This window comes from Thunnus maccoyii, chromosome 21 (genome assembly GCF_910596095.1).
Source record: "Thunnus maccoyii chromosome 21, fThuMac1.1, whole genome shotgun sequence".
NCBI lineage: Eukaryota > Metazoa > Chordata > Actinopteri > Scombriformes > Scombridae > Thunnus > Thunnus maccoyii.
In genome coordinates, this window is record NC_056553.1 from 2,104,018 (window position 1) to 2,118,054 (window position 14,037).

The following is a 14,037-nucleotide window of genomic DNA, read 5'->3' on the forward strand; positions in this document are numbered from 1 at the left end:
ATGATTCTGATACTGTGGTCAAAAATATCACAGTATTATCACGATAATCATCAAACTAGTGTAGAAGAAGAAGCTGCTGTAGTGAACCGCTGTCCATCACTAAACTGTAAACTTGTATGTTCATAAATAATAAACATAAAGCAGATTTATCACCTTTCTGACAACAAAAACTGGAAACATACAAGCTTCATAAAGTAGAAGTGATGTTTTTCTTGTGTGTTTGCGTTTATGTTCATTTGTTAATTTATTCATTAAAATCGTTAACTGTTGTGTTTATTTCTGTAGGTTTTTGTCTTTATGTGTAAATAGATTTGTTTTCTTGTTGTGTGAATATTTGTCGGATTGTGAATAAGTGTAAATTTGTGTTTATATGTTTGTGTGTGTAGATTAATTCTTTTTTTTAACTTCCTGATGTGCTCATCATCTTAGTGGGTGTGAAAGCATGTTTCTGTACTGTGTGTGTGTGTCTGCCACCATAACCTCTATGCTCAATTACACCCAGATTACCCAGAGGCCCTTGGGGCTGTGGCAGCCGGCGAGCTAACTGATATAAATCTGGTCTGTTGTTGATACACCAGCTCTCTAACGCTCATAAAACACTACTGCTAGACACACACACACACACACACACACACACACACACACACACACACACACACACACACACACACACACACATACACCCATAAACTAACACAAACAAACTCACAATATACAATATACATGCATAAACACATCAGGTGCACATGTGCTCAAACACATGCCAACACACACACACACACACACACACACACACATACACACACACACACATACACACACACACACACACACATACACACACACACACATACACACACACACACACACACATACACACACACACACACACACACACATACATATACATATCAGGACACTCTCGGGAGTCGGTGCTGCAGTAAGCTGATATACTAACACTGCAGGGTAACCTAGATAGACGGAGAGGAGACGTAAAGAAGTAAAAAGAAGGAGAGGGGAGAAGGAAAGCAGGAGACGAAAGGAGGAGAGGGTTGAAGAAGAGATGGAGGAGACAAGTAAGGGAGGAGAGGAGGAGAGGAGGGTGAAGGAGGAGAGAGAATAAAAACGAGGGAGAGAGGAGGAGGTGACATTCTGAAAAGGTGAACGAGACGATGTTGACATTTAGAGAAAAGCGAGATAAAGTGAAATCTATAGATTCCATTTAGAAAACAGGGAGCGGACAAAACACACTGTGTGTGTGTGTGAGTGTGTGTGTGTGTGTGTGTGTGTGTGTGAGTGTGAGTGTGAGAGTGTGTGTGTGTGTGTGTGAGTGTGTGTGTCTGTGTGTGTGTGTGTGTGTGTGTGTGTGTGCGTGCGTGTGTGTGTGTGTCGCTGTTTCTTTTCGTTTCTCCGTCACAGACACGTGTTGAACTGTTAATAATTAAAACAAAGAGCTGCTGAAGAAGCTAAATTACATCAAACTGAAACACACAACTATCGTATGATGAGTTAACAGCAACACTTTTCATAAAAATGCAGCAAAAAAAGGTCTTGAGTTGTGTTTTAGGAAGAATCCTTTTATTATGGAGGATTTTATTTCTTAATATTGAGACATTTGTTTGCAGCGTTTATCAGTAGAAAGTAACTTTTCTGCTGCCGTTGCAGCTGGGTGATAAACAACAACTATTAGCAACATGCTAACTGTCAAATAGAGGTTTTTAGGTAATAAAATATGACTGTAGCTACAGCTGTGTGTTAAGATAGCTGCTCTAAAACAAAAGTAATGTGATTCCCGTCAGCGTCAGCAGACATTTAACTGGTAGAGAACATCCTTCCTGTTGACTCTGACTGGTTTAGTGTGACGTCGTGATCAGAAACTGATCTTTAAATATATCTGATGGTGATTCAGACATTAGTCCTGCAGGTGGAAAGCTCAACAAAAGCATATAACATATATGTGTGTTAGGATTACAAACTGGTGTGATGCTGATCTTTACAATAACCAGTAAGCTGCCAAACAACCTGAGTCAGCTGTAACACATACAGGCGTGAAAACTAGTCAGCAAGCAGCAATAATAAAAAGTTTAAACTGTTGAAATAATTTGCTAAAAGTCAATTTAAACACCTAAAAAGTGCAACAAAACCATTGAGAGTAAAAAACCATTAAATACTTTATCAAAGCAGCTGTTCAACAAGCAGAAACATGTAGAGAAGTGATGTTTTACACAACCACAGCACACTGGTTTTAAGCTAACAAGCTAACAAACTGTGTATCTTTAAAATCAAAAGTCAAATTCTTGTAAACTCGCTGCCGTCTGAGACAAACAGCTCGTCGTCTCCACCAGCGAAACCTGCAGCAGTGAATCACATCAGCAGCAGAGAGACGACAGACGGCAGCTGTGAACCAGCTCCTTCAATCAGGTCCTGCTGACAGATGAGTTGAAACTATGTGTGTGTGTGTGTGTAGACTGTGTTTCATAGACGATCCGGCTACTCGAGTGACGTCAGACAAACATACAGAACTTATGGATCTGTGTGTATAATTCATAATAAAGGTTGAGGTTCATGCAGGTTACAGGAGGTTCCTGAGAGAAACAACGTAACGGGATCACAACGGGAGAGAGGAGGTGACAACAAGAGTGTTGGCAGGTCTGAAACAGAGACAAGTGACGCGTGTCAGGCAGGTTCACCTCTGCCTCTGGGTTGCCAGGTTCACGACACATAATCCCACAAACTGAAAACAACCAGTCGTTTGTATCACTGTGAAACTGGAAGATTAACAAGACAAATTACCAATCAGGAGCACAGTGGGAGAGAGATGGAAAGAGATGGTTTAAATATTAGGCTAGAGCTAAAAGGAAATGAAACATTGCAATAAGTAATGGATGGATGGTTCAAAAGTCCAGTGTGCCATTCGTACTGGTTTAAGTATGAAACTACAACCAGTAACAATCAGTGGTGCAGATGAAGTCATCTAATAGCAACGTCTGAAGTTGATGTCAGAGACCAGAGAGTAGAGAGATGACAACTCCAGCAACACCTGAAGTATGAAGAACAACTTTATTAGTTGACTGATCATATCTTGAAGAGCTCATAGTACCGTATTATCCCACTAGAACACTGCGCTCCCAGTATGCAGCTTACTGGTGGTTCCTACAGTCTTTAAAAGTAGAATGGGAGGCAGAGCCTTCAGCTATCAGGCTCCTCTCCTGTGGAACCATCTACCAGATTCGGGTCCGGGGTGCAGACACCCTCTCTATGTTTAAGAGTAGGCTTAAAACTTTCCTTTTTGATAAAGCTTATAGTTAGGGCCGACCAGGCTCGCCTTGGATCAGCCCTTAGTTATGCTGCTATAGGCCTAGACTGCTGGGGGACTTCCCATGATGCACTGAGCTCCTCTCTCCTCCTCCTCCTCTCCATCTGTATGCATTCATGTAACATCAATGCATGTCAATAACTTTGCTTCTTCCTCTGAGTTTTTTGTGCTTTCTCATCTCACAGGAAACCCTGGGTTCTGGACCGAGCCTTCACGGTCCTTCACAGTCCTGATGGCATCCTTCCCTGGCTGTTGATACTTATACTTATTGTTATTGTTATGATTGTTGTCCTCCCCCTTTCCCTCTCTCTTTCTCTCTCTCAACCCAACCAGTCAAAGATGGCCGCCCACCAAGAGCCGGGGTCTGCTTGAGGTTTCTACCCGTTAAAGGGGAGTTTTTCCTTACTGCTGTCGCTGCTCATGGGGGAATTGTTGGGTCTCTGTAAATTAAAGAGTACGGTCTTGACCTGCTCTATGTGAAAAGTGCCTTGAGATGACTTTTATTGTGATTCGGCGCTATATAAATAAAAATTGATTGATTGATTGATTGATTGTGGCCTTCATCATGTGATCATGTGTCTTCCTGCTCCCTCTGTACACAGCACTGTATAAAGCCTTTTATCTTTATTATTACTATTATTATTATTATTATTGTTGTTATTATCCTAATCAAAGTGTTTCTAATGTATCTAATAGGCACATTTTTGGATTAACAAAAATCCAAGTACCACCTCCTAGTTGCACCTTTCTAGTCAATGGACCAAATATGGCGTCACTCGTGATTGGCCTGAAGTCACATGACCATATATCCAACCCATCTTTGTAGATGCCCCATTGGCTGATATGTGTCTGGATGTTTTTCATACCCAACTTGCTTTATTTAAATGTTGTTTGTAATGTGTTTTATGATGACCCTGATGAAGGCCACGAGCCGAAACGCATCGGTCAACTTGTGTTGCTGGAGTTCTTCTTTCCCTTCTCCGTGCACCTTGGAAGTAGCTGAAGTTGTGCCAGAGACCAGAAAGTCATAATATTCAGTTTGACATCATGTTGATAACAGCTGTTTATACTAGGGATGTGCAGAGAGCCCAGTATTTGTATTTGTATTAGAATGAAAGTGGAAAGAGGCTTAAAAATCCTGTTTTTGTTTTTATGACGCTTTTAATTTTAGAAGATTAAAGTGTTACAATAAGTGTTCATGAATAAACTACCTTACGAAGGAGGTCCCCACACCGGGTCTCGAACCGGCGTCTCCCAGATCATAGACGACTGTACTGACTACTGAGATAAAACTTTACTCATCGCCTCATTGCAGACAGACCTCTACCTATTTATACACCCATAACACAGAGACAGCACAGCGTGTAACATGTAGAAGAACTTCAAAGGTGATTCTTGCTTTGCACTTTTCATTTGTTGCCTATTTTTTACAACTTAACTTTGTAGGAAAGGAGAAGGGGAACAACAGGTTATGGAGAGTCTCTTGGGAGTCCGGGACTGATGTCCAAATAAGGAAATGTGCGTCATGTAGCAGGTGGATGTGACTCCCCTCGTTGAGACCTGCTGATAGACGTCACAGCGGAGCAGAGGAGAGACACTGAGAGAACGATGTGACCGACTTCCAAACTGGTATTTGACATGCAATCATTTTTTAAAATATCTGTATGAAACAAATATTCGTACCACTATTTGTGCTTTGCAGAATAACGTATTTGTATTCAGGCACACCCCTAGTTTATAACATTTCATCGCCCTATTCTTAATCCCGCCTACAGCGCTCTGTCTGATTGGCTGCGTCACCGATGAACTCGACACCAGAGATGTCTGGAACTGGAGTGTAAAACTGTTCCGGTATCAGTCGACCGCAGCAGTGAGGCTGAATCACCTGGGCGTTTCCACACTGACCACTTAATGCATCCTGGTGAGGCTGGAAGATAAAAACGGTTTCATCTCCGTCTCTCTGTCTGTCTGTCAGGCTGATTGGTTGTGGGAACATAAAAACAATCATCCATTATTCAGCTGCATAACACTCTGCAATCTGCACACCGGAAAAAAAATGACAACTCACTCTCTCTCCTCCTTTTTCCCCCTCACAGGTAATGATGCTCTCTCTACCAATTCCTCCTCCCTCTCCCTTTTTTGTCATCTACTTCCTCCCTGCGAGTCGTCGCTCTCTCTCTCTCTCTCTCTTTCCTCCTTCATCTTTTTTTTGGGGGAGAGAGAGAGGGTTAGTCTCTCTCTCTTTGTTAAATCATTCATTGAGTTGTGGTGGGCGGCTGCCTCTCAGTCTCCTGCTGAGCCGGCGGAGAGTGTGAGGAGGGAGGTGACAGGATGACAGGTGGAGGAAGAAACAGAAACAGAAAGAGAAGAAGAAGAAGAAGAAGAAGGAGAAGAGGAGGAGGAGGAGGAGGAGGAGAGGCCATTCTGCACTCAAACTGAACCTCTCTTTCTGTCAAGTTTCAGTCCAGACTGACTCCATCTTTATACGTTTTCACACAACAAATATTTCTTTTTCTGGGAGGAGGAGGTGAAGTGTTAAACAACAGCGTCGCCGTTTTAAGAAGCTGAAGTGAAAAAAGCTTCAAAAGCTAAACGCAATAAAAATGACTTTACAGCAGAAATTATACCTGAAAACTGAAATAACCTTCAGTTATAGTACCAATATCACAATTATATTAATACAGTCAGTAGCGGATGAAGTACTCAGATACTTTACTGCAGTAAAAGTACATAAGTATTATGAGCTTGATGTAGTTAAAGTATTGTAGTAAAAGTACATAAGTATTATGAGCTTGATGTAGTTAAAGTATTGCAGTAAAAGTACATAAGTATTATGAGCTTGATGTAGTTAAAGTATTGCAGTAAAAGTACATAAGTATTATGAGCTTGATGTAGTTAAAGTATTGCAGTAAAAGTACATAAGTATTATGAGCTTGATGTAGTTAAAGTATTGCAGTAAAAGTACATAAGTATTATGAGCTTGATGTAGTTAAAGTATTGCAGTAAAAGTACATAAGTATTATGAGCTTGATGTAGTTAAAGTATTGCAGTAAAAGTACATAAGTATTATGAGCTTGATGTAGTTAAAGTATTGCAGTAAAAGTAGTGGTTTGGTCCCTCTGACTGATATATTATTATATATGACATCATTAGATTATTAATAGTGAAGCATCAGTGTTAGAGCAGCATGTTACTGTTGTAGCTGCTGGAGGTGGAGCTAGTTTACACTACTTTATATACAGTTAGCTAGTTTAGTCCAGTGGTTCCCAACCTAGGGGTCGGGGCCCCTCCAAAGGGTCAGCAGCTGCTGTTCATACTGGTTATTCACAGTCTTTTATTACCATCCGACATTGTGATGCCAGATCAGATATTTTAGTGTGAAACATGTTGTCAGTGAACATTTTACTGATGTGTTGAATATCAACGTTGTGGCTACTTGACAAACAGATGAAGCAACATTCTCTCGTTATGTTTCTAGCAAAACTAATCTGCTGTTGCAATTCAGTCGTATATATAAACCTCGTTTCTGGGAGATGTTGTTGTCTGACGTCTTTTTTCAGAAACCAAACAATGAATCAAGTAAAAAAAAGTGGGCAGTGACAGTAGTTACATCCCAGAATGACCTCATAGTCTCTCTGTACACCACAGAAACATCTTTCTAAACTTCCACACAAACACACCTTTCAGTCAGTCGTCTCTCTCTCTCTCTCTCTCTCTCTCTCTCTGGGGAGTCGTGATGGGGGGGAGGGCGCTGTCAGTTTGATTGACAGCTCTCTCGGCTTATCAAATTAGTCCCGGGGCCGGTCGCGGCTGACAGCGTTACCGACCAATAAATGCAGATTTGTGGGGAATCATAGCGAGCCATCAGCTTTGATTTGCTACTACATGAGATGTTTATGGAGCAGCGAGAGAGAGAGCGAGAGACTATCAGGAGACTGAGAGAAGCACTTTACTTCCTCTCTTCCCTCCATCCCTCCATCCCTCCCCTTTATTCGATTAACTTTAGAAGTACTTTGGAGGAGAAAATATATTTGAGAGGCTGCAGTTTCCGGCAGCTTTAGTGGGTTTTGGATCAATTTACAGCCATCATGCACATTATGGTTTGTTTGGAGATGAAACTCACATCAACATCACATCCACACTTATAAACTGAGACCTGAAGAATCACAACGTGACATGAACTGTATATTCACCGGTTTTACAACCTGTACAAATCAGAGTATTGATTGTATTTATGTGTGTAGTATGTCCTTAACGTTTGCACATATCGGGAAAAGGATGAGAAGTAAAAGAAGCAGAAGTGAAGCAGATCCTTTACTCACCTTCACACAACACATATTTCTTTTTTCCAGGAGGAGGAGGAGGAGGAGGAGGAGGAGTGTAAATCAACAGCGTTGCCATTTTAATTATTGAACTGTATCTCAAGTGATCGTTCAAAACTCAGTTTCACTTTTGGCAAGAAAAAAAGCTTCACCGCTGAACCTCCCGATTCCCTTCAATATCTGACAGAATCCAGATGGAATAAAAACAGATTATACCTGAAAGTTTCAGCATCAATATCACAATTAGGATGGAAGAAATATTCAGATACTTTATTGCAGTAAAAGTACAAGTAGAGCAGTGTAAAAATACTCGTCGTCCTACTACAGTAAAAGTAGGGATGTGCAGAGATCCCAGTATTTGTATCTGTATTTGTTGAGGCAGCAAAATTATTTGTATTTGTATTCGAATAAAAGTGGAAAAGAGGCTTAAAAATCCTGTTTTTGTTTTTATTACACTGAGATGACGATGTAACCGACTTGCAAACTGCTATTTGACATGTTTTGTTTTTTTTTCCCAAAAACAAATAACTATTTGTATGAAACAAATATTTGTATAAAACCAACTATTTGTGCTTTGCCGAATAATGTATTTGTATTCGGGCACACCCCTAAAAGTAAAAGTACATAAGTATTAACAGGAAAATGTAGTTAAAGTATTAGTACTTTGAGGAATCTCAAATAATTAACATTTTGTTTTGATTCCATTTGTGTTATTTCATAGTTTTGATGTCGTCAGTTTTGTTCTACAATGTAGAAAACTGTAAAAAATGAAGAAATTATGTAATTTCATCCGCTAGGCATCTCAATTAAAACAACAACAAAAGACGGAGTGTGATGACGGTGTGAAGTAGCAAGGGATCATGGGAGTTGTTGTCTTCGTTGTTAAATAACCAGCTTCAGCGGGATAGGATTACTCCAGTGTTCATCATTCAGGATGTTTTTATCCGCAGAGGTCTCCTCCTCTCCAGAACAAACGGACCCGGAGATTACAGGTAAAAACACTGAATAAAGCTGTTTCACCTAAAAAATCAGTGTTTCTCCGACGATGTACGGCGACCACCGGACGTCCGGTACGGGCTGTTAGCCGAGCTGCTGCTAACACTTGTTCAGTTTATTTCTCTTATAACGTTCGGCCGGTTTCTCCCGGGAGCTGAATTATCCGCAGAGGTCTCCTCCTCTCCAGAAACAAACATACACGCAGATTAAAATCATTAAAAATACTAATTAAAGCTGTTTCACCTAAAAAATCAGTATTTCTCCGACGATGTTCGGTGACCACCGGACTTCCTGGAGGGGCTGTTAGCCGAGCTGCTGCTAACGTTTGTCCAGTTTATTTCTCTGATAACTTAAGATCCAGACGTCCAATGACTAAAATCCTTCTTCCGGCTAAAAGATATAGTTAAAAACCACCTAAATTTATCATGAAAATGTGGCTTAAAACTGAATAAAAGTCCATTTATAACAGTTTGTGTGGAACAACCACAACACCGATGTATTATCTTGTATGTGTGTAAGTTACTCTTTGGTAGACGCCATTGTAGCGGACAAACACAGCGCCGCCGTATGCATCTGGTGCGTGTTTACTCTTTGGTAGAGGAGGTATGACGCCATCGACAGGTGACCAAATGAAACGGTCCGTTACTTTGATTAAATTACAGATTTCTCTGGGTTTGAACATTGTTGGAAACATTTGGGATAATGTAAGTACACAACTCAACAACATATATAACATAGGTCTAGTTGTTTTTAGACATTTTAATGTGGAATAATTACATGTTATACCATTTTATGTTAAAAAGTGAATTATTTCCTCTTTCTGTGTTTGTGATGAAGCCTCCTGCTGTCATACAGGACATATAAAACATACACAACATCTTTTATATAAAGTTGTATGAAATGATCTGTGCATTTATCCATAGAGGGTGTTTAACGTGAGTACATCCCAGTATACTCTGATCAATGTCTGCTGTCCTTGTATAAAACAAACCAGTTAAAAGATCATCCGGGGAGAGAGAGAGAGAGAGTGAACGTTACCGTCCGTCACCGAGACAGACGCTCGTCAATCAATAACGCCGCTTCTTCTTCAAAAGATGATTGGCTGCAGACGACGCGGAGCAGCAGAGTTCATGCAGTCAGTCAGTCAGTCAGTCAGTCAGCTGGTTTATGTTTCTGATGGGAACAAACAGTCTCAGCTTCCTCATCAGCTTTTTTTTTTTTTGGGGGGATGCATTCAGGGCTGTTAGCAAAAAATTTAATATGCTGAGTAATGACGGCAGACGCAGAGCAGCGATCCGTCACCGCGCCGACAGAGTGGAGAGAGAGACGAGGCTGCTGTTGTGTAAAAGGGTGAAAGAGTCGACGGGGGATAAATGTACAGTTTGTCTTTTAGGGGGATATAAATGAACTTCTGAGTCAGAACAAAACTAATCTTTGCTATTTATTATTCATATTTCATCTCTCTATTGATGTAATTTTCTTACTGTTTACTACGTCGTCTTAGTTTTAATCCTGTGAAGCATTTTGTTGACTTTGTGTTTTACAAACTGCTGCAAAGAAGAATAAAACTATTATTATCATTATGGACGTCTGTGTTTGTTCAGTAGATATTAACCCATGAAGTTTCTTGACATCAGACATGTTTAAGTTCAGTTTAGTGTCAGTTCTTTGCTGTGTAAAATGAGGCAGTTATGTGTTTAACAGTTAAAGCTATAATATGTAATTATTCCACATTAAAATGTGTAAAAACAACTAGACCTGTGTTATATATGTTGTTGAGTTGTGTTCTTACATTATCCCAAATGTTTCCAACAATTTTCAAACCCAGAGAAATCTGTAATTTAATCAAAGTAACGGACCGTTTCATTTGGTCGCCTGTCGATGGCGTCATACCTCCTCTACCAAAGAGTAAACACGCACCAGATGCATACGGCGGCGCTGTGTTTGTCCGCTACAATGGCGTCTACCAAAGAGTAACTTACACACATACAAGATAATACATCGGCGTTGTGGTTGTTCCACAGAAACTGTTATAAATGGACTTTTATTCAGTTTTAAGACACATTTTCATGATAAATTTAGGTGGTTTTTAACTATATCTTTTAGCCGGAAGAAGGATTTTAGTCAACATCCTGAATGATGAACACTGGAGTAATCGTATCCCGGTGAAGCTGGTTATTAAACAACGAAGACAACAACTCCCATGATCCCTTGCTGCTTCACACCGTCATCACACTCCGTCTTTTGTTGTTGTTTTAATTGAGACGCCTAGCGGCTGAAATTACATGTTGTACGTTTAAGTTTATTCTGTTGTACTTTTATCTGAGCCAGTGATGATGAACTATAGTTATGAAGATGTTTATGTGTAAATCTGATTTTAGCTTTTAGAGGATAGTGAGGTTTGTCCTTAATTTAATAACTTAACTTGATGCATGTTTATGTGCTGTCATATATGGTCGTGTAGACAGACTGTTCCTTGGTTAGTTGAGGGTTGGTTGCTGACCTGTAAGGTTAGTAAACAGATGTTTTAGATTCTGTACAGTAGTATTTAAGGTTAACTTGTCAGACAAAGAAAAGACAGCTAGGTGGTTTGTATGATGTTTTATACTTCTGATTGTATTATTTGATTACATTATTTCAGAACCTAACGACGCTCTCTTTGTGTGTTTATTACATTACAAGTTTCATCATCTGCCCACATCAGAGGCTCTATGGCAGTGGTGGGCAAACAGTGGCCTGCGGGCCAAATCTGGTCCTCCAACATAAACATTTGGCCCCCTTAATGAAAGCTGAAGTCTTTTACAGGACTCTTCTTATCCACAATAAAGGCTCATATAAATACCAATAAATAGAACTTTAACACTTTGCTTCAACTGTAAATGAAGCTTAATTAACTGAACGTTCCTGTCTGAGTGGTTTTAATGAAGTTATTTTGACGTTGCTGTATTAGAAGTTTTTAGAAGTGTTGGTCGCTGGTTGTTTCATGGTTATGATGAGTAGTGCAGCAGGTAGAGAGAGTGAGTCTGAAGGTAGATAGAAGGAGGGAGAACATGCAGGAGGGAGTTCGTTTTCGGGAAGACAAAAGGTGCAATGCAGGTATTTTATGCGCCACTAATATAGAAAGTGATAACTGTAAGCGAGCGTCGAACTTTCCTTCTCTCTCTTTACTTCATTATCATCAGGCAGGAAGTGATGAAGACTATAGAAGTATGAAGCTGTGAGTGTGTGTGTGTGTGTGGGAGAAAGGAGGAGGAGGAGGAGGAGGAGGAGGAGGAGGAGGGTTTGAGGGACATCAGCAGAGGAAATGACAGTGTGGGAGAGACAGAGGAGGGAGACAGAGGAGGGAGGTTTTGGGTGAAAAAAGGTGCAATGCAGGTTTTTTTGTGCAGCACTACGGTAATTTAAGAAGTGAAACTTGTAATTGAGATCAGTTCTTTCAGTTCTCCGCCTCTCGCTGAATGATCCGACATGAATCCTCTGACCTGCATAAAAACTGATCACAAACTTTATGTTGTTTCCACATGAAAATAATCAGATATTAAGAAGCAGTTGAAGGGTTGTTATTGGGGTCAAATGAACCGTTTTTGCTCATATTAGTTGGTCCACTTTAGTGCAGTTTTGTTTGTCTTGTGCGCGAGCATTAGGGTGACATGATACACAGTCCTGCCAAAGGTTTCACACTATTCAGCTGATCTACAGGTGGCGGTGACGCCCAAAAAGGAGCCGCAAGACGCCAACAAAAGCCGGGAAGAAGAAGAAGAAAAGACTGAAAGCTGGTAAACAATACAGGATTCTTTTTGTGATTTTCTGTTATTTATATCCTGTTATGATGTCGGATGATAAACAAGGTCAAAGTTCAGAAACTTAAGGCGAATGTATGTAGAAATGCTGCCTGCAAGTCAAAACTCAGGGCTTCAACCTGCTCTGGATGCATTTTTCTTTCTTGCTGACGAGCTGATTTCAGCTTGTTGCACATGCTCGTAAACAGCTGTCCATTCTTGTTCTTGTTAAGGTGGTTGCTAAGGTGGTTGCTAAGGTGTTTCCATGTGTTGTTCACGTTGTCCAACATGTACGGATGGATTTGAGAAGTTGACATTTGGAGTAAAGAAGGAGAAAAAGAAGTGAAATCCTGCTACTATAGTTTGTTTACGTAGCCTCCGGAGCCGGAGGAAGCTTCCTGAAAGCTGACCAATCAGAACAGAGCGGGCTCATCAGGAGGCGGGGCCTTAAAGAGACAGGAACTAAAACGGCCTGTTTCAGACAGAGGCTGAACTGAGGGGCTGCATAAAGGACCAGTAGAAGATAAATAAGGAGTTTTATTCCAGTAGAGCCCCAGAATATAAATATAGAGCTGGAAATGCGCAGAATATGTACATTTATATGATTTAAATATAATATTAGCCTGAATATTAGACAACCTTTTCTAACAGCTGTTTTTGGAAAAAGATTTTCACTCATCCTGTTGTGAAAGTTAGAAACTTCCATTAAATTGCATTTCTGTATGTAAGTGTTTCTAATATTTTGTCCCCCACATTAACATACGTACACCATCATCAGAATTATCACCTTTCTGACGATGTCAACAACAACTGAAATGATACAAGCTTCCTACAAGTACAGTTTATATCAGAGCTGTTGTGTTGGACTGACTCATGTGAGGAGTTGTAGTCACAGCAGTTCAGTTTTTGCAGCTCTTGCAAATTAAAAAACATTATTTTAAATCTGGATTAAGATATAAAAACCACATTTCTTTCTCTTTCTCTCTCTCTTTATCCCGCTGTGTGTCTCACCTGCTCTCCCTCCCTCCCCCATTAGCTCGAATACCAAAAGTCAGCGTATATTAATGTATTGTTAGATGTGTGTGTGTGTGTGTGTGTGTGTGTGTGTGTGTGTGTGCGGTAGGGAAAAAGGTTGCTATTTAAAAGACATTAAGATGCTGAAAGATGAATAGTGTCGGACATTTTTACGCACTGCAGGGTCCTCGCTGCGCACACACACACACACACACACACACACACACACACACACACACACTAACGCAAGGTCGGGTAAGAGAGAGAGAGTGTGTGTGTGTGTGTGTGTGTGTGTGTGTGTGTGTGTGTGAAAGCAGTTCTCAGCCATAAGGTATCAGCCTCCCACTGCTGCCCTTTATACACACACACACTTCTTAAAAAATGAGATGTCAACAGCAGCTCTGCAGGCTCAGAGGTGTTCGCCAAGGACAGCTGAGAGAGAGAGAGTGTGTGTGTGTGTGTGTGTGTGTGTGTGTGTGTGTGTGTGTGTCATTTAGAGTAAACAGGCACTTTTCACTGTACAAGTCGGAGTGTATGTGTGTGTTAATGAAAACCGATGACTCTGCCATCATTAGCTGACGAGACAGACTGACCTTTACTCCTCGTTTCT

At 40.5% G+C, this 14,037-nt stretch overlaps 1 protein-coding gene across 3 annotated transcripts in view; it reads right to left on the reverse strand.

Moving 5' to 3' along the window:
- Positions 1-14,037, reverse strand: part of fars2 (phenylalanyl-tRNA synthetase 2, mitochondrial) — a 147,253-nt gene that overhangs the window by 33,927 nt on the left and 99,289 nt on the right. The gene's annotated exons all lie outside the window — the stretch shown is intronic.